The sequence below is a fragment of the Canis lupus genome, chromosome 9, assembly GCF_011100685.1.
Source record: "Canis lupus familiaris isolate Mischka breed German Shepherd chromosome 9, alternate assembly UU_Cfam_GSD_1.0, whole genome shotgun sequence".
In the NCBI taxonomy this organism is placed as follows: Eukaryota; Metazoa; Chordata; class Mammalia; order Carnivora; family Canidae; genus Canis; species Canis lupus.
In genome coordinates, this window is record NC_049230.1 from 11,965,649 (window position 1) to 11,989,294 (window position 23,646).

Genomic DNA, 23,646 nt, shown 5'->3' on the forward strand with positions numbered 1-23,646 from the left:
ACTTCACAAATGCCATAGGCAGTCCCCCAGTAACACTCTTGGTTGACAGGATGACATGTACACTTAGTGACAGAACAATCTAGATATCCAAAGGGAAGATGTAATTAAATAAAAGGTAAAAACTGCTTTTGAGATAAACATACAACTATAATTTATGGGGGATTCTGTCTATATTTTTCTTTTTTTTTTTATTGTCTACATTTATCTACCTGAAGTTGACACTGATGGTGGTTATCTTTAGTGACAGAGCAAACCAGAAATGAGGTGAGGACACCGTAAAATCTTTCAGTAAGAGGCACTTGTCTGGACAGACACACTTTGCTCCAGAAGATTTTGAATGCTGCCGTAGGCTTCATGTCTCCTTGGGTCTCTTCCTGAGGGACCAGCCTACTCTCTCTGGGCCCCAATATCTATTAGACTTCCAAGTTAATTTTGAATATCTACACTATATAAGAATACATCCAAGGAGGAACTACTTGAACAGAGGACAGAGAAGAGGGGAGCCACGTGGGGCAAGAAGGGCTCTTTCAGGACGTTCTCCCTGTGTTTTTAGGTTCCGGCTTGTTTTCTACCACCAGGGCCCTGCACTCCGCCTGCCCATGGCTGTTGCTTCTACAACTTCCTGAAGGTAGTGCTTCTTTCACATATAGGAGAAATCACCTGAAGATCTTGGTCGTCTATAGGTTCTGCTCTGGGGCTGGGGATAGGGAGCAGGGGAGGGGTTGGGCAGGGTACATCACTGCCCAGTTGCTTCTGCAGTTGGGGTGACTTTCGGAACCAAACTGGGTCATAGGCCTTATAGAGGTTCTCAATTCATTTTGATCTCAGGATCCCTTTACACATCTTAAAATCTTAAGATTCTTGAGGATCCCAAACAGACCTTGTTTATGTATGTTATAGCTATTAATATTTATCATATTAGAGAGTATAACTAAGTAATTAAAAATATTTTATTTAAAATTTGTTTAAAAATATCAATAATAAACCCATTACATGGTAACATATTTTAGTATAGCTCAATAAAAGACAGTGAGATACTCATTTGCTTCTGCATTTGAACTGCTACTATAGGTCGTCCTGGTTGGCTATATACAGAAAATCTGGCCTGTTACAAAAATGTAGCTGGAAAGGAAGCATTTTAATAAAATATTTTCAGTAGTTTGCTACTATACCAATACTTGACAAGGGTAGTTTTAGTCATAGAAACCCTACCAATGAACTTTTCATACTTTGTGACATTGAAGTTCACTGGTTTACCCTGTACTTAGAATGGATCTGTCACCCAACCACTATTTTGTAACACCAGGCACCAATCAGAGGAACACGGTGGGTGAATAATACAGGTCCTCCAAACACAGGCCTGTTTCACTATACTACATTAATAACATCAGAATCATGAGCATCTCTTCCATCTCTCATAGAAGTCCTAAGTATTGGGAAGCTGACAAGCTCACAGTGGTGGACCAACTCAAGTTTTCCTAAACTCTGGATTTTCATTTCAAAGCCCAAGTTTTATCAATGGCAACAAATACTTTCCCAAGTTTTCCTTAAAGTGATAGGCTAACTTCACTTCTCTTCTACAAAATATCTGTCCAATGCTCAAGTCTGAATAAGTTAGTTGGTTTCTCAAGAAAAAATGGTGTTCCATGAAAAACATGGTTAGTTGGCTCACAATCCAACCAGCTGCAAAAGTGCTTTTCATCCTGCTGCCAGTACACTGCAGGGGTCTTTTAGTGCACCTCCGAGTCCACCACACAGAATAGGAAAGACATGGGGACTCAAAGGTCGAGATTTACAACAATCATTTTTAATGCTTATTTAGGAACAATCCTAAGTGGCTGTGTGTGTGTGTGGGGGTGTGTGTGTGTGTGAAATGATAACCACTACTGCATGGTGGTGAAGAACACAACTCTGTGTGGGGCCGATGCCTGGACCTGTGCTAAGGTGCTGGCTGTTTACAGACCTCTGCTGTTCTCTCTGCACCATCCCGGCCAGTGTGAACAGTGAAGAAGGGGAGTAACAGCTTAGTATCATTATAAAGAGTGTTGACTTAACAACTCTCTTTATAGGGTATCAAGAATCCCCCCCCCCCCACCCGCAATCTGTGGGACACACTTGGAGCATGGAGAAGTACATAGGTTGTGCACCTGTGGGGAGTCTGGCTGATTTCCTCACGATTGTAAGCAACGATAGATGATTTTGCTTTTTTCCTGGAACTTGTATTTATAATATCTAAAGATCTTTAGGAGATAGGAAAAATCGTCAAGGAATTAATTTTGGATTAATGAAGAGATTATCTGGACAACATTGTGTGGATTTTTTTTTTTTTTGCATTGTATCATGAATTTTAATGAAAAAATTAGTATTTTTGTGTTTTGATCGAGGTATATAGGTCAAAGGGAATCTGGGCTTAATCTATAAATATCAACATTTACTTACAGGACTGTTTGTACATCCCAAAAGTGTTTAAAAAGTAAAATTCAAACAAATAATGATTCTGTTACACTAGAGTCTCTTGGACAAATATGATAAAAGATAGTCACTGTAGGAGTCTAACAAAACTGTTACCTTTCAGTAATGTGTATATTGAATACTTATGTAATAATGTCAAATACCTTAAACGAAACTAGATTTCTAAAAAAGGTGTTTTTTGACTGGTAGTGTTGTATATTGCATGTGTTGGTTTTATCCTTGATTTTAGATTTAATATAAATTCACTGTGGAAACTGATAACTAGATAAAGGTACAAAGGAGGGAAGAGGCAATAGCCATCACCTCCAGCACTCAGGAAAGATCACAGTTAACATCTCAGGACATCTTCCTCCAATGCCTTTTTGTATAATTCACATTGTTGAAATAATTACAAACAAGTTTGTGTCCTGATTTCTCCACTTAAATAACTTAAGTAAATTTAATAGTCAAAATAATTCCCGGTATTTATTATGTAAAAAGTTAAATAAAACTGCTGATCTAATGCTGAATACTTGCATTGTTTTTAATAAACATTTTTAACATTTAAAAAAAAATAATATTGTGATAAATAGCTTTGAGTAGAGCTGTATGTGCTCTTGAATTATGCCCTGAGTGATCTCAAAAGAATTACTAAGGCAAAGAGGTTAAACATTTTCAAGATGCTTACTACTCACTGCCACAAAGGTTCTACTGACTCTCTCCTACCCAACAAGTGTGAAATTATGATGAAAATAAACTAAGTCGAGATCAGAGAAGATATCTTTTGCAGATGAGTCTGTAATAAACTAAGGTGCAAACTCTGACAGGCTCCACGCTGTGATCCCCAATGCTTCTCATTTCAGACCCCCTTCCCCCCAGAGCAATGGGGCTCTGTGTACCACAGAGAACAACAGGTTCCATATCCAAATTGACAATATAAGTTCAACTGCACAAAAACATATTTCAATTAGTACTGCTGTTTATCTTAACTAATGGCCAGATAAATGAAAGTTAAAGTCACCTTAAGATGAGCACATTGTCTAAAGCAGCAAGCTCCCCCTTTCCCCTGTAAAAAAATAAAGGCTTATGACCAACCCATTGTTTCTGAGGGTACAGAGAAGCTGCTATACTCATTCTAGTGAGCTTGCAAATTCAAAGTTTTGAGAAAGTTTTAAGTAGTATGAGGGAAACTTTTAGTGAACTTTTTTTTTACCCATTGTAAGGAATTTATCCAATATAAACAAAATGCTACAAACAAAAAGATATTTTACTTAGTGCTACCTATGATAGCAAGGTTTGTAAGTCCATTTTTCCACCTATCATTAGGGAAATGATTTAATAAGCTTTAGTAAACTAATATAATAATATTCTATTCATCAAATAATTATTATTATTTTAATATAATCGCCACATATGACATATTTACACCATTAAATGCTAAATTACAATAGGAGATCACAGAGTGAAGGTTGCAAAGAAATGACAACCCCTCATCTACAAGTTTTTTGGTAAGCTTGCCTCCAGCACTTAACTGTGAGCAAAACCTGACCTGAACTGATGTGTTTCTTTACAGTCTTTATTTCTCCTATTTAGTAAAACTATTCAAATGCTTTGCTGCAAAACAATGGATATTCCATAATAAACAGCACATGCACTGTATTATCTTTCTGAAATCCAAAAAATGTGTAATTCCATGAACAAATCTGGACTCAAAGATTTATAAAAATGCATTTGTATTACGTATGCTTTAACTATTCTATTTAAATATGGAAAGGGCAGCTTTGTAGCTCAATGAGTGACTATATTCTCTTTTCAAGAAAGGAAAAGAAAATTGTTCCTAATTGTTCATCTCTTGGTGTTAAAAATATGAAAAAAAAAGTTTTTTTCCTTAATGCATCCTGATTTAAGTGCATTCTCTTGGAGTGTATCTGAGATCTTTTAGGTTCAAATTACTACAGGCCTCTGTTTATTGGGAATTCATAATCTCACCCAAATTAAATGATAGTAATTAGTGATATATCCATGTGCATGTTGTTAAATTTCAAATTCTACCGAAGGAAGCTTCATTGGTGTAATTTACACAGTCCTTTGTGCACTTGAGACTATATAAAATATTTATAATTAATTTCCACACATTTGATAGTGTAGATTATCTCTAGTACTTAAAGTCCCAAATAAAGTGCCCTATTGCCAAATGATTATACTATGCCACTATCACTCAGCCAGTATCTATTCAGAGTATAAATACTTTAAAATATTATTCCTATGAAAAACAGATCATGGTTAAAATAACTCCCCAAACATAAAAAATGATGTTAATTCACCATTTTAGACCACAGGTAATACTATGGATCCTTCCATTAGTCAGAAAATCCAGAGTGGGACACAAAAACGGCTTCAGAACCTTTTAATGTGCATGACTGTAAACTAATGTTTCCTTCTCTTAAGAGGTCAGTGCTTCCCCCCCAAATTAAGCTAATGTGAACAAGCAAATTTAAACCCATGCACACAAAGGCATGTGTGCACGCACACACACACACACACACACACACGAGCATGTGCAAACGTGTGTGCTATAAAAGGATGAGTATTTTCCTAGGAGAAATCTCCCACAGTAGCTTTAGAAGGTGTTACTGGAGGAAAAAAAGAGAAAATCTGCCTTTTTATAATCTCAAAACAATTCCAAATTTAAAAATATAAAATATGTGTTGTTTGCAATCTACTTACAAAGGACAGGGATGCCTGGGTGGCTCAGCAGTTGAGTGCCTGCCTTCCCTTTGGCCCAGGGCATGATCCTCGAGTCCCAGGATCTCCGAGTCCCATGTCAGGCTCCCTTCATGGAGCCTGCTTCTCCCTCTACCTGTGTGTCTCTGCCTCTCTCTCTGTGTGTTTCTCATGAATAAATAATAAATAAAATCTTTATAAAAAGTAATAATTACGAAAGACATAGAAAATGAGTATTAGAATCTCTGTTCTGTGTTAGCCTAAGAGGTTCTGAAGGTCACCTTCTGTTCCTGCTTTACTGCTCTTAGGCAAATTTTGTACCTAGTTCGGCACCCAACACCTGCTGGCCTCCTCTCTCTCCTCCCCAAAAATGTCTGGTGAATGAAGTATGAATTCCCAGGGGGAAATTTCCCTCAAATATTTTTTTCCTAATAGCTTCAGAAGTGACCAAAAAGTCTTCCAGTTGTCTATTATTAACTTCAAGGAAAAGATGTGAATTCTAGTCCTTTCTCTAACACTGGTCTGGCAAGTTTCTAAACTTCTCCAGGCCTCAGTTTAATGTCAATAAAATGAGGAAGTTTCATGGTTCCATGGATAATCATTGAAGTTCTGCTCTAGGCAACAATTTCAGTTTATACAATTGGTTTAAATTTAAATTCTCCTTTCCCTAAATCTCTCCATCTATTAATCTTAAATTCACTTTTGTTGTGACTCATTATTCAAGTTATGTTGCTTAATCTCTTGGTTAATACAGAGTGCCCACTTCGGCAGCACATATATTAAAATCTCTTGGTTAATATGGAAGTAACTTCATGTATTGGACAAGACACATCATGGGCCTAACACTCACTTTTTGTTGGTTATGACCTGAGACTCTGTTATTACCTTCCCCACTTTTTTTTATGTTACTAAAGAGAAATTTTCATAAAATTGCAAAAAGCCTTTTCACACCTATGACTTTTAAAATATAAGATGTTTCATGTCATCCCTTGGTTCTTTTTTCCTCTGTTCAGAGTACTGACTGTCTGGGTATGGCATGGCAGCCAGTGGACTTGGGTTCTAGACACAAAATAGTATCAGTGAGCTTTAAGTTACCTCAAGAATAAGATGAGAGAGGTGATTAGCTCCAGTGTCCTGTTGAATTAAAAAATCCTATTCATTCTACAAACTGTATTTTGTAAGTTGTGTCAAAACTAGGAATCACCTCAATGTTGTTCCCCCATTCACAAGAATTATGTGTTATAAGGATTCTTTCTTTGCTTGCAACAAAATAAGAGGCCCTGAGTTTAAAGGTAACAGAGAAGCTGAGAACACAAATTAGGATGTAATTTATATTAAACAAATGTGTAGTCATAGTATGAGAAGCTTGGCAGTTTATTTGCCCAGTTCCTGAACAAGTGACAGATTTATCCAATACTCTCTTCTGCATAGCTAAAATGTATAAAGGACAGCATGTAGAATTTACAACTTCAAAAGGATGTGGAATTTAAGCTGGATTTATATACAGATTTTTAAAAAGCAAGGCATGCATATTCTAGATAAAGCAACTAGGGCAATGTGTAATAAGAATCTTAAAAAGTATCCTCATTGCAGAACTATAGGAAAAATCTATGCAAGTACAGCTGTGGTAGTAAACTACTATTGTGGCAGAAGGAAAGGCTGGTTGAGAGCTATTCGATTATTTTTCTTATGTAACTATACTCTAGAGCAAGGATCCTCCAACAATGACCCCCAGGGCCAAATCCAGCCCACTGCTTGTTTTCATGTAGCCCATTTCTAAATGGCTGGGGGGAAAAAATCAAAAGAATACTTCATGACATCTGAAAATGATATGAAATTCAAATTTCAGTGTCCATAAATAAAACTGTATCGGAGCACGACCTCAGTCATTTATGCACTAAGGCTCCTCCACGCCGCAGGAGCCACGAGCGGTCATGACATAGGCTGTGTGTGGAGCTCTCTTCACTTTGCACGACATAATGCGCTAACACAATTATAGCCTGAAAATATCAACGTCACTGGGACTGCCATAGCATGACTTTTTTTTTTTTTACTATGTTACTAACATATACCCATCAAAACAAAAAGCAAAAGAGGACTTTAAATGTCCTGCTTTTGAGGCACAATGGCATGTGGATAATTTTGATACAGCAAATTTGACGGAAAAGCACTGTGTTTATTATGCAGTGACATTGTGGTTCTGTTAAGAGAATATAATACACGTCCACATTACCAGACTAAACACTCTTCAAAATAATCCCAACTCACAGGAAAGCAACAACAACAACAGAAATCACAAAATGTGAAAGGGAATAGTTCATCACAGCAGGATTTCTTTGCAAAAGTAAAAGATGGAAAGAGACTGAAACTAAAGTCAATTTCCAAGTGGTTCCAGTTTGCTGGTTGAGCAAGGACTACCTTCACTGCTCAGTGGTTGTTTACTCCAGGAATCAGTGCCAAGTCTGAAGTGACTGAAAAATTCGCCTGTCTGAATAGTCTGTGTGGGAGAACTACAGATGAGAATCCTTTCAAAGAAGCTGAGAAAAGTCTAAAGCAGTACAAACTAAATTGCAATATGCCAGTATGTGTTACAACTGATGGTAGTAAAAGTATGTGCACAGCAGAAAAAAAGACAAATTTAGAAAGACTGTAAAAATGATTCCGTATTGCATGATTAGGTACTTTGTGTGAAGAACCATAGGGGTCTATCATGTTTCTGAACCAGAAGTGTCAACAATAAATTTAATTCACTCCCAAGGACTTGTCATCAGTTCTATAAATTTTTGTAAAAAATAGATTCTGAATATGCTGGTTTGTCCTATTACACTGCTCAATAGCTTAGCAGAGGTAAATTTTTACTGAGATTTTTAGAACGGATGAAATTGAATTTTTCTGAATACGAATGATCCTGTCACTAAAGCAGACCATGAATGGCTTTGGAAATTAACTTTAGATAAGACTTGGTTATATACCTTAAGGAATCCAACTCCAAATTCAAAGGCAAACGGTTTTTGCAACACTTATACTATAGTAATTCATTCAAAACGCTTTAATATAATTCATTTGCTCTCAAAAGTAAAACAAGAAGTGAGGCCTCTATCCTCACAAATTTGCAGCCTACATTTTTCCAAAATTAAACTATAGTTCCTATCGCATCCTGCAGACCCCAATGCAAGTACAAAGGGGATTTTCATATTTTAAAAATCCACTTTACTGCGCAATGTGGAGCTTCCACATAACCGTCAACTGGAAACGGGTAATTTGCAATGTAAATAACATGCCAGGAGGCAAACCCAGAAGAATCTAACAGAATTCTATAAATGTCTTCCAAGCAATTAAAATCATATGCTCATTTGGCAGTACCTATCTGTATGAAAAGACGCGTTTTTTTTTTTTTCCAAGGATGAAAAATGTGTAAAATCTCACTACAGATCAGCATTAATGAACATTTGCAACTAATTTTGATAGGGAACACTAACATTTGAACCCCAATTAAGCAAAATGTTATTCATCTCCAAAAGAATTCCACTCTTCTCATTAGTAAACCTACACTACAAAACACTGTATACAATTTTTATTATTGTGTTTTTGAATTTCACCAGCAAAAAACTTGTGGAAAATTGTGTTTTCTCTTGTTATATAAATACCTACATAATGCCCTTGATTTTGTCTGTTGGCACACAAGGTCTAAAATATACTCCTAAAACTTGGCCCTTTTCAGAAACAGTTTTCTGACTTCAGTTCTAGACCTATTGTCTTATACCTGGCAGTGCCTCAGCACCTCTAATATGCTTGTTAAAAATACTAATTCCCAGGGTCAGAGGGTGGCTCAGTTGGTTAAGGTCCACCACAAATCTACCAAATCAAAAATCTTATTAATAAGCTCCTAACGAAGGGCCTCTAATGCAGCCATTCCTCTAATGTTCAGATCTGGATACCCATTTTACTCAAAATTGGATTTTATATCAAGTTCATGACTTTTAGTATTGATTACACGAAATCAGCTGTGGTTTTTTAAGCCTTGCAAAAATGCCAAGATTATTAAGAAACTAGATTAGAAACTTACTTAGCTTTAACTTATTGCAAGAGTAAGTTTCAAGTATCACTTTCGTTCAACTAGGTCTCACAGGTAAAACATTAGGCCTTCCTTTGACAGATCTGAATTATGACATAAACAGTGGCCTTAAGCCTACAAACAAGTAGAGCTTTCCCTTTCTTTCTCTTTTTAAAAATTGATTTGGTAACTCAGACATACCTTACTACAATTCTAGCTGCCTTCCTTTCCGCATCCCTAGAGCCTATTTTCAAATGTCTGCCAGAGTCTACAGCCTTCAGAGCTAACTCCCTGAAATTTTTATGATCAAAATTGATGACCCTGGTAATCCAAGTATAACACTGTGAAACTGCTATAAAAGCACAAATGAAAAAAATGATTAGAACCACTACTTATATTTTAGCACAGAACCCTGAAGAACTGAAAACCTCAATTAAATCTTCAAAATAATTTTACTTCTACAACAGACACTTCTACTTTGCATGATAAGATAAAGTAACTCAAGGTGCTTGATAAGAAGAATTCTATCTTTTTATCTGGTAAACAGGTAAACTTTACACTGTGGGATGAAAGGGTCAAATAAAATTCAATCATATGCAAAGTATAAGTAATGTATTAGATTTTGGTGTACTACTAAATAAACTGCCATCGTTTAATCCTGTAAAATGTTTACAATTTAACTGCAGGCCAATTAGGTGTGCCTGTAAGTGGCAGAAAACTCAATGAAAAAAGTCAATTAGAAAAAAAAAGTGAATTAAAAAGTATCCCATTTTTACATGTTGAGGCCCTTTTAGTTATGAGACCATCATTACCTAGAAGAGTTTCATTTTCTTTTTTTAAAGAGTAACTTATTTATTTGAGAAAAAGAGACAATGCATACCCGTGCAAGTGTGAGCAGGGAGAGGAGCAGCAGTGGGAGAGCGAGACAAGCAGACTCCTGGCTGAGCAGGAAGCCTGATGCAGGGACTGATCCCAGGACCCCAAGGTCATGGCCTAAGCCAAAATCAACCAACTGAGCCATCCAGGTGCCTCTAGTTTTGTTTTAAAAATAAACATAATAGTATAAGAAATAGTAGAGAAAATCTATATTACCAAGGTATTTAAGCAGTGAGAAATTTTCTTCTGAAATCTAGGTATACATGTGATTCTGAAAATGAGACATAACTCAAAGTTAATACCCAGTTTCTCTTTATATAGAGAACCAACCACTAGCCAAATGCTATAAACAGCAAAACGTTTCCTGAAGAAGTACTAGTAAACTACAAAATAGATGTCTGTGTTCTAAAATGGCTAAGTCCTGTGGTTTAAAGCTGTTTACACACTTCCCATACATATTAAGTCTTTCAAAAGCAAGTTCGGAATGTTTCAAAGAGGAAAAAAAAAAAAAAAACAAGAGATAAGAGAGAAAATTAGAAATCTGTCTATTCCTCAAATTGATTACACCTGTGAATTGTACTGCCATATTGTATTGTACTTCCTCAATTGCCATAAAGTTTTGGTATGCCCATAATATGTCTTTTAAATTTTCATCAGTCTTATAATCCCCCAAACTAAGCCAGATCAAAGCCTCCTGAATATTTCATTAGGCAGGCTCATTAAGCATACATTTAGAGAAACCTATTCAAAAGGAAACATCCATTTGACCTATATGTATTTTAATTTTTAAAAATATTTTATTTATTTGAGAGAGAAAGAGAGCACATGTGCACAAATGGGGGGGGGGGGGGGGCACTTGATTCCAGAACCCTGAGATCAAAATTTGAGCCAAGGACAGACGCTAACCAACTGAGCCACCCAGACGCCCCAACCTATATGTTTTTTTTAAATCAGTAATTCATATTTGTATTCTAGTAACTTAAGTCCAGCAAATATGGTGAAGCCATATCTAAATAAGGAGACTTAGGGCAATATTCTATGAATAGACTTTGTGCAATATAAGCCTTTCCATCTAGCATTTACTTATGTAAGTTCGCAGTAAGAATCAAATGCCAAATATAAATAAAGCACAAAACCAGAAAAGTTTGGGGTTAAAACTAGTTAATGAATGAAGACTTCATTCCATCTGAGGATGTGGCTAATAACAAAGGCTGATGGTAACATTTTTTATTATTTAAAGACTCAGTTTCTCATCCTATTTGTCCTTTCTCTATTCTCTTCACATAGTCATATGAAAATATGAAAGTTACCAAGATACTGCTCTGCTCATGCTATTTATCTAAATCTAAGATTCTAACATTTATACTTAATTTCCTAAAGACAGTAAACATAAAACCTAGCCTAATTATGAGTTTGTTCATAGCTTTGAAAATGACTCTAAAGTGAAAAGACCTTGAAACCATCCTATTTCAAATATTTGAAATATACTCTAACGAGTTCCAGTCTCCCCTCCTCCCACCATTAATTTTTTTTCTTCAAACTAAAATATGATAAACAGGCTAGTTTTACACACAGTACATGCACACATGGCACACACAAAACCCTCCCCTTGGTTCTCAGAGCTTGCCATGGGGCAGGTTCAGCTCTTCTTTCATTTTGTGCCCTTCCAACAATCTCATTTTGCCTGTCCTTCAAAGGACCTATTATTCTGTATCTCTGAGAAGACCTACCCTGTTTTAAAAAATAGCTTTCCCTTTTCATTTTTCTCTGGAAAAAAAGCATTATAAAGTATTGATGTGATACACAGCACATGTTTTGAATGAGGGTCATATTTTCACCTTCATTATGAAAGCATACTTAAAGTACTATCACTTGTGCATGTTTGGTTCACAAGCAACAAGACAGTATTTACTTATATCAAAAATATGTAAGTTATTTTTGTCAAAGGAAAACAGGTCAATCTTCAGTAGATTCCAACTGAATGCAGTTTCAAATTCTGGCTAGGCATTTTCTATGTGTTATCACTTAAAACGTACAAAAGAGCCAAAAATTAGTTATTTAAAAACCACCCCAGTATTGAAAACATTTTTTTTTTCAAACTAAATACTTCTTCAGACTAATCTAAGATAGTTTATAGTAGCCTAAATAGAATTTCCCAAAAAGACTTTTGCCTAATTTAGGCAGTTAATTTCCATTTTCCTTGTATATAAACTAAAAAACAAACTAGTGCACAAAATTAAAAAAATCTTTGGACAGAACTAAGTTTTCACTTTATTTTGTAAATGTCCTTTTCTTGCTCTTGCTCACAAATTAATAAGTTCCTTTTTGCATCTAGTTTTTCAGTGAGGCTTATCACCAAAATAATTTAAGGCTAATGATCATAGTTTTCTAAAAGTATTCCTGTAGTCCTGTCAAATTCCAATTCATACAAAATGTACCATGCAGTTTAGTAATTCTACTACAGAAATCACAAAAAGAACCTTATTTTTATTAAAACATTTCATCCTGAAGAGAGAAAAGTGTAGCAGCACTACATTTAGTGAGTGTGTATAGTTACATATGTATCTTCTACTCATGTGCATGGACCTCACACACATAAGCTGTTCAATTTTGTTATCTTAAGTATCAATCATTCTCTAAACTCTAAAGCCCCTTCTTTAAAATAATATAGGCTTGAGTGGAAGTCAGTGTTCCTTTTTAAATCTTCCCTCAGGGACACCCGGGTGGCTCAGTGGTTGAACGTCTGCCTTCGGCTCAGGGCATGATCTGGAGGTCTAGGATTGAACTGAGTCCTGCATTGGGCTCCCTGCATGGAGCCTGCTTCTCCCTCTGCCTGTGTGTCTCTGCCTCTCTCTGTGTCTCTCATGAATAAATAAATAAAATCTTTATAAAAACAAAATAAAATCTTCCCTTAAACATTAAATACAAATTTTAAATAAGAGGAAAAAGTTTAATATGGCGGAGATGGGGTGCTAGGTCCAACAGACTGGGTGGCAACACAGTAAGATTTAGCCCATATTCCATGTTACCATTTAGCACCACCAGGTTCTGTTCCTAAAAAAATATAGGTGAGAAAGAATTTTACATGTAAGTCAGAAATTCACATCCATTTCTTGAAAGATGCCTTATCAGTTCTCTGAGAAAATCACCTCCTCCAGGAAATGCTAACATTGCAATATTAAATGAACAGGACATAAAATTGTACAGAAAGTACAGGAACGTTTAACTCCACTTCCAATACTGTTTTCAAATATTGGAAGGAAATACAGCAAAATGTCAACAAAGATGTCTTAGGATGGTGGTTAGGGGCCAACTGGATGATTTTCTACAATGGACATACGTATAGGTTTTAAAATTTAAACTTTAAAAAGAGCTAATCTGGATTCTGGAAGCTGTAAGTAATTTCCTCAAAAAACAAAACCAAAACTTTCCTACTTTTCAGTTTCCACATAACCATAACACTTAAAAAGCTTAGAGGTTTGAGCTCTGTAAAATTTCTTTGAAGTTAAAATACTTTTTTGATAATGGTCAATTACATATAATCCCAGCAGCATATAAAGAAACATTAAGCTCTGCCAGAACTAGAATCTTCAGTAGTACTTTTTTTTTTTTTTTTTTTTTTAATTTTCAAAAAGAAATGACCTCAAGTGTTAAAAAAAGGAAAAAAGAATAGTTTTCCAACACAGGACATACTTCCCAAATACAGTTTCAATTCCCCTGCTATCTAAATAGAGGGGCCTGTCAGAGTCCTTGTGAATGCACACCAGATGGAAAGTTCTGCTCTCTGATGACGTGCTACAATGCATCTTGAAATCCCCACAACTCAAACATGCAATAATTGCAAAATTAATTAACATTAACAATCAACATTAATAAAGAAATTCTATGCTTAAAATCACACAGCAGATTAGGGGAAAATCCAGATGACTTTAGTTCCAGGTTACTGTTCAATTCATCATCCCAAACTCTTGGCAACAGAGAAGCTCCACACAGCCTACCAGAGCATTAACTACCTTCCCTTCCCCTATGTGCCAATCAATCAATCATGTCAGACAGCAGAGCAATACAACCTGTGAATGTTTCTGAATACTGATGAATGTGGGAAATAGTTCCAAATTTATATTGGCCTATCAGTTCCTGTTTCCAAATTACTACTGTTAACCGTATTATTAAAGGGATGCAGGAAAGCATGGTAGGGAGTATCAGACATGGGCTATGGAGTCGTACAGCCCTGAGCTTGAATAGCGGCTCTAATCAAAACTAGCTATAACCTTAACCTCTCCAGACCTAATGTTTTATGTATAAAATGAAGTGAATTGGACTCAGGTACTCTTTCATAGGTCTTTTCTAGGTTAGTAAACACTTAGCGATTCTGGATATTCTTGGCAGAAAAGCAGCAAATGCAATATACTATAGCATTTATCCTATCACTGGCAACCTCCGTGGGTGGACTTATCTGGCTTCCACCCGACTGAGAGCCTCCATGAAGGCAGCCACACACACAGTTTGAGCCCCCAGGGCCCACTCAGCCCAGAATACTGTGTGGGCAGGTACTCAATACATATCTGCTGAAGGAACAAAGGAACAAATGTGTTTAACTGATCAAGTTATTGCCCTCACTGAACAGGAAATGGTCATAAGTAAAACAATCAAGTATGAAGTAAAAAACTCTTCTGTGTTTGCCAGGCCTAACATTAACAGTATTATTAACTGGTAAAAACTCTGCTTCTGAGAGAATGAGATTCAAAGAAACTGGTTAATATAAACACAATCTCCTCTTGAACTCTGAAAGTCTTGAAAAAGCCCAACCTACCAAAGCCAGGTGGTTGAAAGTACTGCTAAAGGGAAATGAGAACAGTCAGATTCATCTCAAGTGAATCTTTGCTACTTCCTCACCTCTCTTCCCTCTTCGAGCCCTTGCAGCCAGGCTTCTCCCTCACCAGGTCACCTGCTGTAGTCAGCAATAATTTTCCCGTTATTTTTTGCCTCACTAGACCGCAGTGGCAGGAGGCACTGCTGTCCATTTGTTTCTTCTCCGAAACACTTCTTTGGCTCCCATGGCATCCCACATGTGCCTGAATTTCTCCTACCTTTCTGGCTGTGTCTGCCTGCATCCCCTCCCCTCTCTGAATGTTCTGAAGTGGTCTGAAGGTTCCTGAAGACTCCATCCTGAGCCTTATCCTCTTTTACACCCCTTCCTTGAGTAAATGTACACATTCTATAGACTTTAAATATCACCCCAATACAAGTAACTCCTGGATCTCTATCTATAGGCCAGAGCTCTGTTCTGGATTCCAGACTCATGCATCACAAAGTGTCTACTTAATTCCATCCATATGTCTCACAGAGATCTCAACCTAACATGTCCAAACTAAACTCTTAATCTTCCCCCTCAAATCTCTTTCTCACACAATCTTTAATCTTTTCATTTCAGCAAAAAGTACCACCATCCACCTCATTATTAAAATCACAAGCAGAGTCACTCTTCACATATGCCTCCCCTCCCTCCTCTCATCTTCAATCTGTCAGATCCCCATGATTCTCCCTACAAAGTGTTCCCTGAAACCACTGTTGCTCTCCATCTTTACAGCTACCACTGACGACAAGCTGTTCATTCAGCAATAGTCTCCTAACCCTGGAACCGCTTAGCATCCAGGGGCTCTTGACAGATATTTGCTGACTGATCACTGTTTTTTCATTTGCCCCCAATTTCCACACTCCGGAAAGCTTTTCCCCACCTATGTCCCCACACCTGGTATGCCTTCTGCTGAACTTTCCTTGTCCTCGCCAGCTGCCCCTTTCTCATCCACAGGGTCCTTACTTACAGATCCCCTCCTCAGACCAATCTCTTGTTTCCTTACCGCTTCCTCTTCTGGTCCTTCAAAACATTTACCACGTGTGATTAGTTATTTGTTTGTTTATATATATATATATATTTTTTTAATATTTTATTTATTTATTCACGATAGTCACACAGAGAGAGACAGAGAGGCAGAGACACAGGCAGAGGGAGAAGCAGGCTCCATGCACCGGGAGCCCGACGTGGGATTCGATCCCGGGTCTCCAGGATCGCGCCCCAGGCCAAAGGCAGGCGCCAAACCGCTGCGCCACCCAGGGATCCCTGTTTGTTTATATTAATGTAGATTCCTTCCAACTACCAAGATCAATGGGAACAGATACTGCTTTCATTTGATTCACTACCAAATATTCAGCAAGTAAAAAGGGCCTGGCTCATTAATAGGTGTTCAATAACATGTTACTGAATAGCTGCTGAGAGCTTTATCAGTTAGCTGTTATTAAGACTTGTTAAAGAACAGATCTGAAATCTGCTATCTGAGGCCTTCTTACCCACAGTGTCTTTTATGTTTGCTCTTCACTTTATCTATTTGAGAAAAGAATTACCATAATGAAAATGGATGCTCAAAATAATGCTCTAAACCTTAATACTTGCATTTAGTACAAAATATAATTACATATAAAAATATAAGATGAGGGGTGCCTGGATGGCTCATTGGAAGAGCACATGACTCTGGATCTCGGGGACATGAGTTCAAAGCCCATACTGGCTATAGAGACCACTTAAATAAAACTTAAAAAAAATAAAATAGAATAAGATGAACATACACATTCCCTTCAAAAGAATGCATTTCTACAGGATGAAAGTTAAAAAACAAAAACAAAGAGCCTTCTTTTTCAAAACAAAGATATTTTACATTATAGCCCAATGTGCAAAATGCTATTTAACAAGGTGAAAAATCTTGGTTTCTTATTAAACTTTAACACCAAACTTAAAACTGGTTGCAACATGTGATCATAACATAATTTTAAAAAGTCAAGGAAAAAAATTAAGCAAGTACATATAATTCTTCTGGCCTTAGTCTAGAATTGAAGTGTGTAGCATCTAAGTGGTATAAAGTCCCTATAATTTTTGAAGCTGTAGCTAACAAACAAGGATAGATCAGCTTTGTGAATATACAGCATTCACTTACTTAGGCTTTTAAAAATCAATAAACAGGAATTTAGGGACCGTCTCACATTTGAACAGCAATTTAAAAGCATGATCTTCTCATTTGTTAGACCTCTTATAGCATGAAGTTGGTCAAGCAATTAACTTGTGACTCTCTAGCAACTAGGAAAACCTAGCAGCTTCCATTTTTCTTTTACTTAATATCAATAAATTGATACAACTACACTTTACATCATGAAGCCTAAATGAAAATCATACAATGAAGTAAGATGACAGACTCCCTATGCAACTCCTACTAGGTAGTGTGTCTTGCTTAACAGAAAAATAATTTTTAAAAAGATTATCCAGGGAATAAGAGTAACCAGGACATTGAAAAGTGAAAGTCTCTCACACCAATTATTCATTAGTCTAGCCCTCTTAACCTTTCTAGAAGGATTAAAAGAGAAGAGAAATATCCCACTAACAGGCTAAATATGGCTGCTCTGGCTCAAGAAACTCAAAGACAGTATTCTATTTTAGCAATAGAATTAACACTGTTTGTTGACTGATATTGTTCTTAAATGCCAAAATCTATAAAATGTTTTTTTTTCCTTTAGGGGAACAGATTGAAATTTTGTTTATTCTGCTCCATAAGGAAACAGGTATTTCCCCCTTAGACTAATGGTTTTACATGGTTTTTACACATAATGATCAAAAGTTATAAAATTTCACAAAAAGTAATGTGAAATATTAAAAAACACTGTTCTGTATTTTGTAAGGAATATATATATTTTTTTACCTTGGGAAAGAAGTCCCAATACCCTCTTCGACCTGCGTACTCGCAAAGCCTCGACCAGCTGCAGGCACGGGACACGGAAAGGGAGAGAGAACACGTGTGTATGGGTGGAGGGACACCGCAGAGACAGAGCAGAAAAGCACATTCGGTGGGAGAGGCAGAGCACCTGCACCTCTGCCAAAGGCTACCCCACACTGTGCTGCCAGCAGGAAGATAAGGATTTGGTTAATTCAGCCTACACATCAGATTAAAAATCAAGTGACGTGATGCGAGAAGGCAACAATAACCAATACAGCAATGCTGAGGAGCTCAATTCTCTCTTGGATGTTCTACCTTCAGTAGAGACAACATACGGTGTAATGAGAATATGAGTCATAGTCTGCATTTTTTTGAATTCCAGGATTTTCATATTGGTAATCAAGTTTAGAGAGGGGATCAAATCAATGTCTATAGGGGTTTATTTTTTTTAAAAAAGCTACTTGTGGTTTACCTGCATAGGGTTTATTAGAAATGTTAACAGCTAATGTTAATAATATGGTTAATAGGAGTCAGGCACTGTGCCACAGGCTTATTTTATATGGATCACCTCATGTAATTTCTACAACTAATAATAATAGGTCCTCAAATAGTCCCCCTTTTACAATTTCAGAAAAAGAAAGGCTGAGGGACTGGCTGAAGATCACACACCGAAGGGCAGAGCCAGGACACAAGTTCTAGCTGGTCATCCAGTTCCACGTCATCCCAGTGCATAGCAGATAACCACATGTCAAAGTTTATTGTCATCACATTAAAATGATTTGTAAAAATGTTTTACGACATGTAAAATTAATCAATGAATTTGAATATGGTTATTTTCTAATTTGTTTAGAAGATACAAAGCTTCATGTAGCAAAACCAAGTACACAGATCTTATGACTTAGACCTAAAGCCAAAATAAATCAATGAAGAGGGCTTCTACTAAAGTTTTCTACATCTCTTGTGTAATAGTTGGGGATGAAACAGTTCACTCATGGCACTGATTTAAAAATCTTTTCTATTCATTTTGCCAAAGAAAGAGATTAAATTGGAAAGATTAAGATAAACAACTACTATCACTGCAACAGACCGGTAACTTTAGCCAAGGCCACTAAAGTCCGGTTCTCAAAACAAAAATCACTATTTTCTTGATCCCTATCAGCCCATTCTAATAATGTTTTGCTAATTTGGATGTGACAAATTTTCTTGGGGGGGAAAAAAAAAGCATCTTGAACTCTATCATACGGCTAGAAAATACCAAGTATTTTCAAATAAGATAATAAAAATAATTGTCAATATCCAGAAATATGCACTTAAAAAAAAAAAGGTAGTTTCTAACTGGAATAAAAACTTACAACAAACTGCAATCTGGAATGCTCACAAGCAGTAAAAAAAACTGTGATGACTACATGAGAAACACTGCAGAGTTCATAAAATAACAGAATACAAGCGTTCTGATACCCCCTTCTCCATACCAAGTGCAAATTTGGGCAACTGTATGCCAAATATGAGCCAATTTCCAAATGACACTTTCCTAGAAAAATATATAATTGCCTTTCATGTAACAGGTTGCCATTAAACTTTCATTTTTCAGGACACACATTACAAACCATGTTCACTGATGGGACATCAGCTGAGGATCACTAGTATTTCAGGGAGGTGAAGACTCAAAGAGCCTTTATCATGATGAATGGTGGATCATAACTATAATGTAAATTAATAAAGAAGGAATGGCACAAGGACATTATAAAAGTTCAGAATAGAAGAACTGTGTATCCATCAGTAGAATGCCATGCAGTCTTAATAAAACCTTACACATATTCAAAACAGTGTGCTAGAAGTTTCTAGGGGAATGTTAATTATTTGTGTGCATGGGTGTTGGCCAGAAGAGGCTGGGCATGGAAGGAAAGAATGCTCCACAGATATAATGCTTGAGTGGTTCACAATGGTTCACTGGCCAGCACTGTGGACAGCTGATCAGGGTTCCATCCTCTTTTACTAGCTATGATCTGAAGCATCAAGAAACCTCTCTACATCTGAATTGTTTCATCTGTGAAATGGAGACAAAAGCATATATTCCACTCCTCTCACAGTATTTGAAGGATTATGTGATAATATATGTGATAAGGACTCTGAAAAATATAAGCAATTTTTATAAAATATAAGGTATTAAAAAGTGATATAATTACCAGTCTTTGAATTAATTTTCTAGAGAAAGAAACTGGCACCTGTTTGGGGCTAATATGATTAGGTACCCCAGCTTAGTTAGGCTGCTGCCTACCTATGAAAGATGAACAGGGAATATTTAATTAAGGGAGGCCTTGGGCAATTACTGTTTTCTTAAACTAGAGGCCACGAATCTTTCTCCCGGGTTAGGTCCACTCTAGTAAGGAATTCTGAAACTAAAGTCTAGTTTCCATAACAAAACCATTTTCTTGCTTCATCCTTTAGGTGTTTAATGAACACTTTCACAGCAGCATAAATTACTACACCACTAGTTTTCTTTAGCAGTAAAAAGTAATATAAAGAAAGCAGCACAGTATTTTACAATGGCCTTCAGCACCTAGAGCCCAGACATCCCACAACTAGTTAAGCTTTCACAAAAAAATAAAATAAAAAAGATATAAACATGAACACACTGACATAATATATAAAGATACATATGCATGTAAATGCGCGCGCACACACACACACACAATCTCACAAAGTCGTATTAAAACCATCAGCATGTGCCTAAAGGATCCTCTGTTTTTAATGTACAGCACTATAAATAGCTCTGGGTTTCTAAGATTTGGATAAAATGAAACCACTTTCATCTAATCAAATTCACCAGAAGGCAATTCTATCAATAGAGGCCTGAATTTTAAAAATCTCTACAGTATAAATATTTCTTTTGTTACATATGCTCAAATATTTTACCATAATCCTAAAATCAGAGGATAATAGATTTTTTGCAGCTTGAAATTAAAGTCCTATTTTGACTTTTATTCAGAGAAAATAGATCAATTCCTTCTCCAACAGAAACATGGTATTTCATGACTGAAAAGTAGTAATTGATTCACTATTTAAAGCCAACCCAAATTAGAATTAAAGAATAAACCAATGCCTCTAATTCTATAGTATTTCAAATCCATTTTGCAGAACAAATAAAGGAATAAATATGTGAGCCCAAACTGAAGTTCCTATTTTACTTATTAGCACTCAGCTCCTCTTTCCAGGTCAGTGAGTGAGGCTAAATAGTTACTCTGTTGCCCAGACTGAGAGAAGCTCTGTCTCAAGGGATAAACGACCTCATGGACCTGGAGAAGTGTTAACTATCATCAGCACAAACTGTACTACTTGAGCAAGAAAAATTAAGTCCAACTAAAGGTACCACAATAACAAAAAAAGTAACTTTGGTTTCAGGAATTGCAAAGATCATTACAGGAAGTTGTATTAATGCTGACAAGTTCAAGTGTTTATAGAAACTAGGAAGCCCTGGAGTGTCCCTCCCAGGCACATACTTTCCTGCCCTATAGAACCAGTTCTAGGAACGTTGCTTATATTTCTTAATAACTAACTGGATATTAAACATCCAAAAAAAATTAACTGGCAGTGATTCCTGGTCATTTTGTTACTTTTGCTCCACATCTCCAGTTGTATCACTTCCCAGCCAACCCCCCACTCCCAACTCCAGTCTTCTAAGTGACCAAATTTCCCAAACACAGCCACACAAGTTTTTCCAAAGAGAGGGTCTCTCATTTGTACAGTGGCAGGCCATAGTCAATGTACAATCAAAGCTCAGTATCACAAATATATAAACCAGTACTAAAAGAGACCGCTTCTGAGGCTGTATTATTCTGTGAGCTCCTTTACAAAAATTAGGAAGGTACCTTAAAAGCTATCACAGCAATGTAAATCTTAGATTTTTCTTTTTCTACAGTAAACTATTTAGTTTACCCATAATGAAACTAACCAGAAAAGGAAATGTTTGCCTTTGGGAACTTGGAAAAGAAAACATTCATGTTTGCACCCGAAGTTATTACTAACAAATGAATGGCTGGTTAAAAACCTAAGCTGTGATACCACTGCCCTAGCCCCTGTGCCCCAAGACTGATTACAAGGCAGTTGTTCGTCCTAAGCAAGAAAAACCACAAAAAGGCTTAAGAACTGTTCCTGTTTGGTGTTTTTTTTTTTTTTTTTTTTTGCATTTCACTTTGCATACTAAGTTTAATAATCATCACTCAAAACAAAAAAAAAAGACAAATTTTATTTTTCTACTAACTCTTCCCTTTTCCCCTGATGGTTTACTTTTTCTATCCAAGATTCAAGAATATACACTGGCAAACATAAAAAGAAAATTATGACTCTGTAAGACAATGACTTCTCATCTCCTAGAAAATTGACAAGCTAGCATCCAGAAATGATTCCTATTTCCCTGAAGACACTTCATGTGGGATGTCTCTTTTTTTCCAGAAGAACTTAGAATTCAGAATGTCTAAAAAAACGAGGAAATAAAATAAGTGTCAGGCTTATGCTAGCAAGAGAGAAAAAGATGAACTAGGCATACCAACGGAGCTTCTACTTAAGTAGGAGAACCAAATACAAGTGCAAACAAGTGGAGTGCAGGCGACCAAAGGAGAGCACAGGGCAGGGAGAAACGCTCCAGCCAGGAGGGCTGGAGAAATCTCTGATCCTAAAGCACTATCCCTCAGGGTGGCCAAGAAGCAAATTCATCCAAATCATCCTTGACTGTCTGCCACAAATACACATCACTGGGTCCCATCCCAGATTCCTGAATCAGATCCTCTTGCGATGGGAGTCTAGAACTCTGTTTTTGTTTCATTTCATTTTTTATTAAACAAGCATTCCAGTGAATCTAATACAAGGGGTCCATGGACCATGTTTGGTCACACTGAAATACTACCATTTTTCTAAGTTAAGGGTAAGACCTACTGCATAGATACAGTAATGAAAAACCATAACAGAAAGACCTTATAAAGACAGCCACCACAGAAGCAGACAATCAAGGTATGTGGAAACTGATGAATACACTGACTCTAAGAGGCTGAACTCTGTTCTGGAAGTAATGGAGAATGAGTATAGCTTTTTGAACAAACTCATGCTGTGTTTGAATAAGATTATCTGGGAGTCCAAGTAAGAGGTACTAAGACATTAATGGAAAGGGGGAAAGGAGGCAACAGATGCAAGAGATTTTTCAAGGGTAGAAAAGACAGGACTTGGGATTTGATGTGTGTAGAGAAGAAAAGGAATTGAAGAGGACCATGAGAAAAATTTTAAATGAGCCAGGTGCCTTCTCTGTGTCTAACACTGTGTCAAGCACCACACAGCATCCACAAGCACAAGAATCATTAATTCAATGTAGTAACTCAACCCTTCCAATATTTGACAGGTGCCATTAACACCACCAAGGATATACACAGGAAAAAAATTCCTGTCCTCCAGGGGTTTAAAATTACATCTCTCCCTGTTCTTCTTTTATTTTGCCCTTACTTTTTATGAGGCAAAAAGTATTTCTGGAACCTGTCTCTCCTTGTGCTCAAGACCTTTGCTGCTAAAGCATTACTGGGTCAAGTCAAAAACATGTAGGTCCTCATCCTGAGTGGTTTTAGCTGTTTGTTCTTAATGGCAAATACTTAGGAATGCTTTCTTGACTACGATGACATGACAGTCTTTTGTTTTGTTTTTTTTTTAAAGATTTTATTTATTTTAAGAGAGAGCATGTGTGCATGAACAGGGAGGTGAGGGAGGCAGAGGGAGAAGGAGGCTCCCTGCTAGCCCCAT

At 36.7% G+C, this 23,646-nt stretch overlaps 1 protein-coding gene and 1 long non-coding RNA gene across 3 annotated transcripts in view; one reads left to right on the top strand and one right to left on the bottom strand.

Moving 5' to 3' along the window:
* Positions 1-23,646, bottom strand: part of GNA13 (G protein subunit alpha 13) — a 40,803-nt gene that overhangs the window by 12,158 nt on the left and 4,999 nt on the right. The gene's annotated exons all lie outside the window — the stretch shown is intronic.
* LOC111097331 lies at positions 554-18,771 on the top strand. The gene is made up of 3 exons (XR_005364284.1): positions 554-628; positions 17,669-17,713; positions 18,497-18,771. It is a non-coding gene; the product is annotated as an uncharacterized LOC111097331 (long non-coding RNA).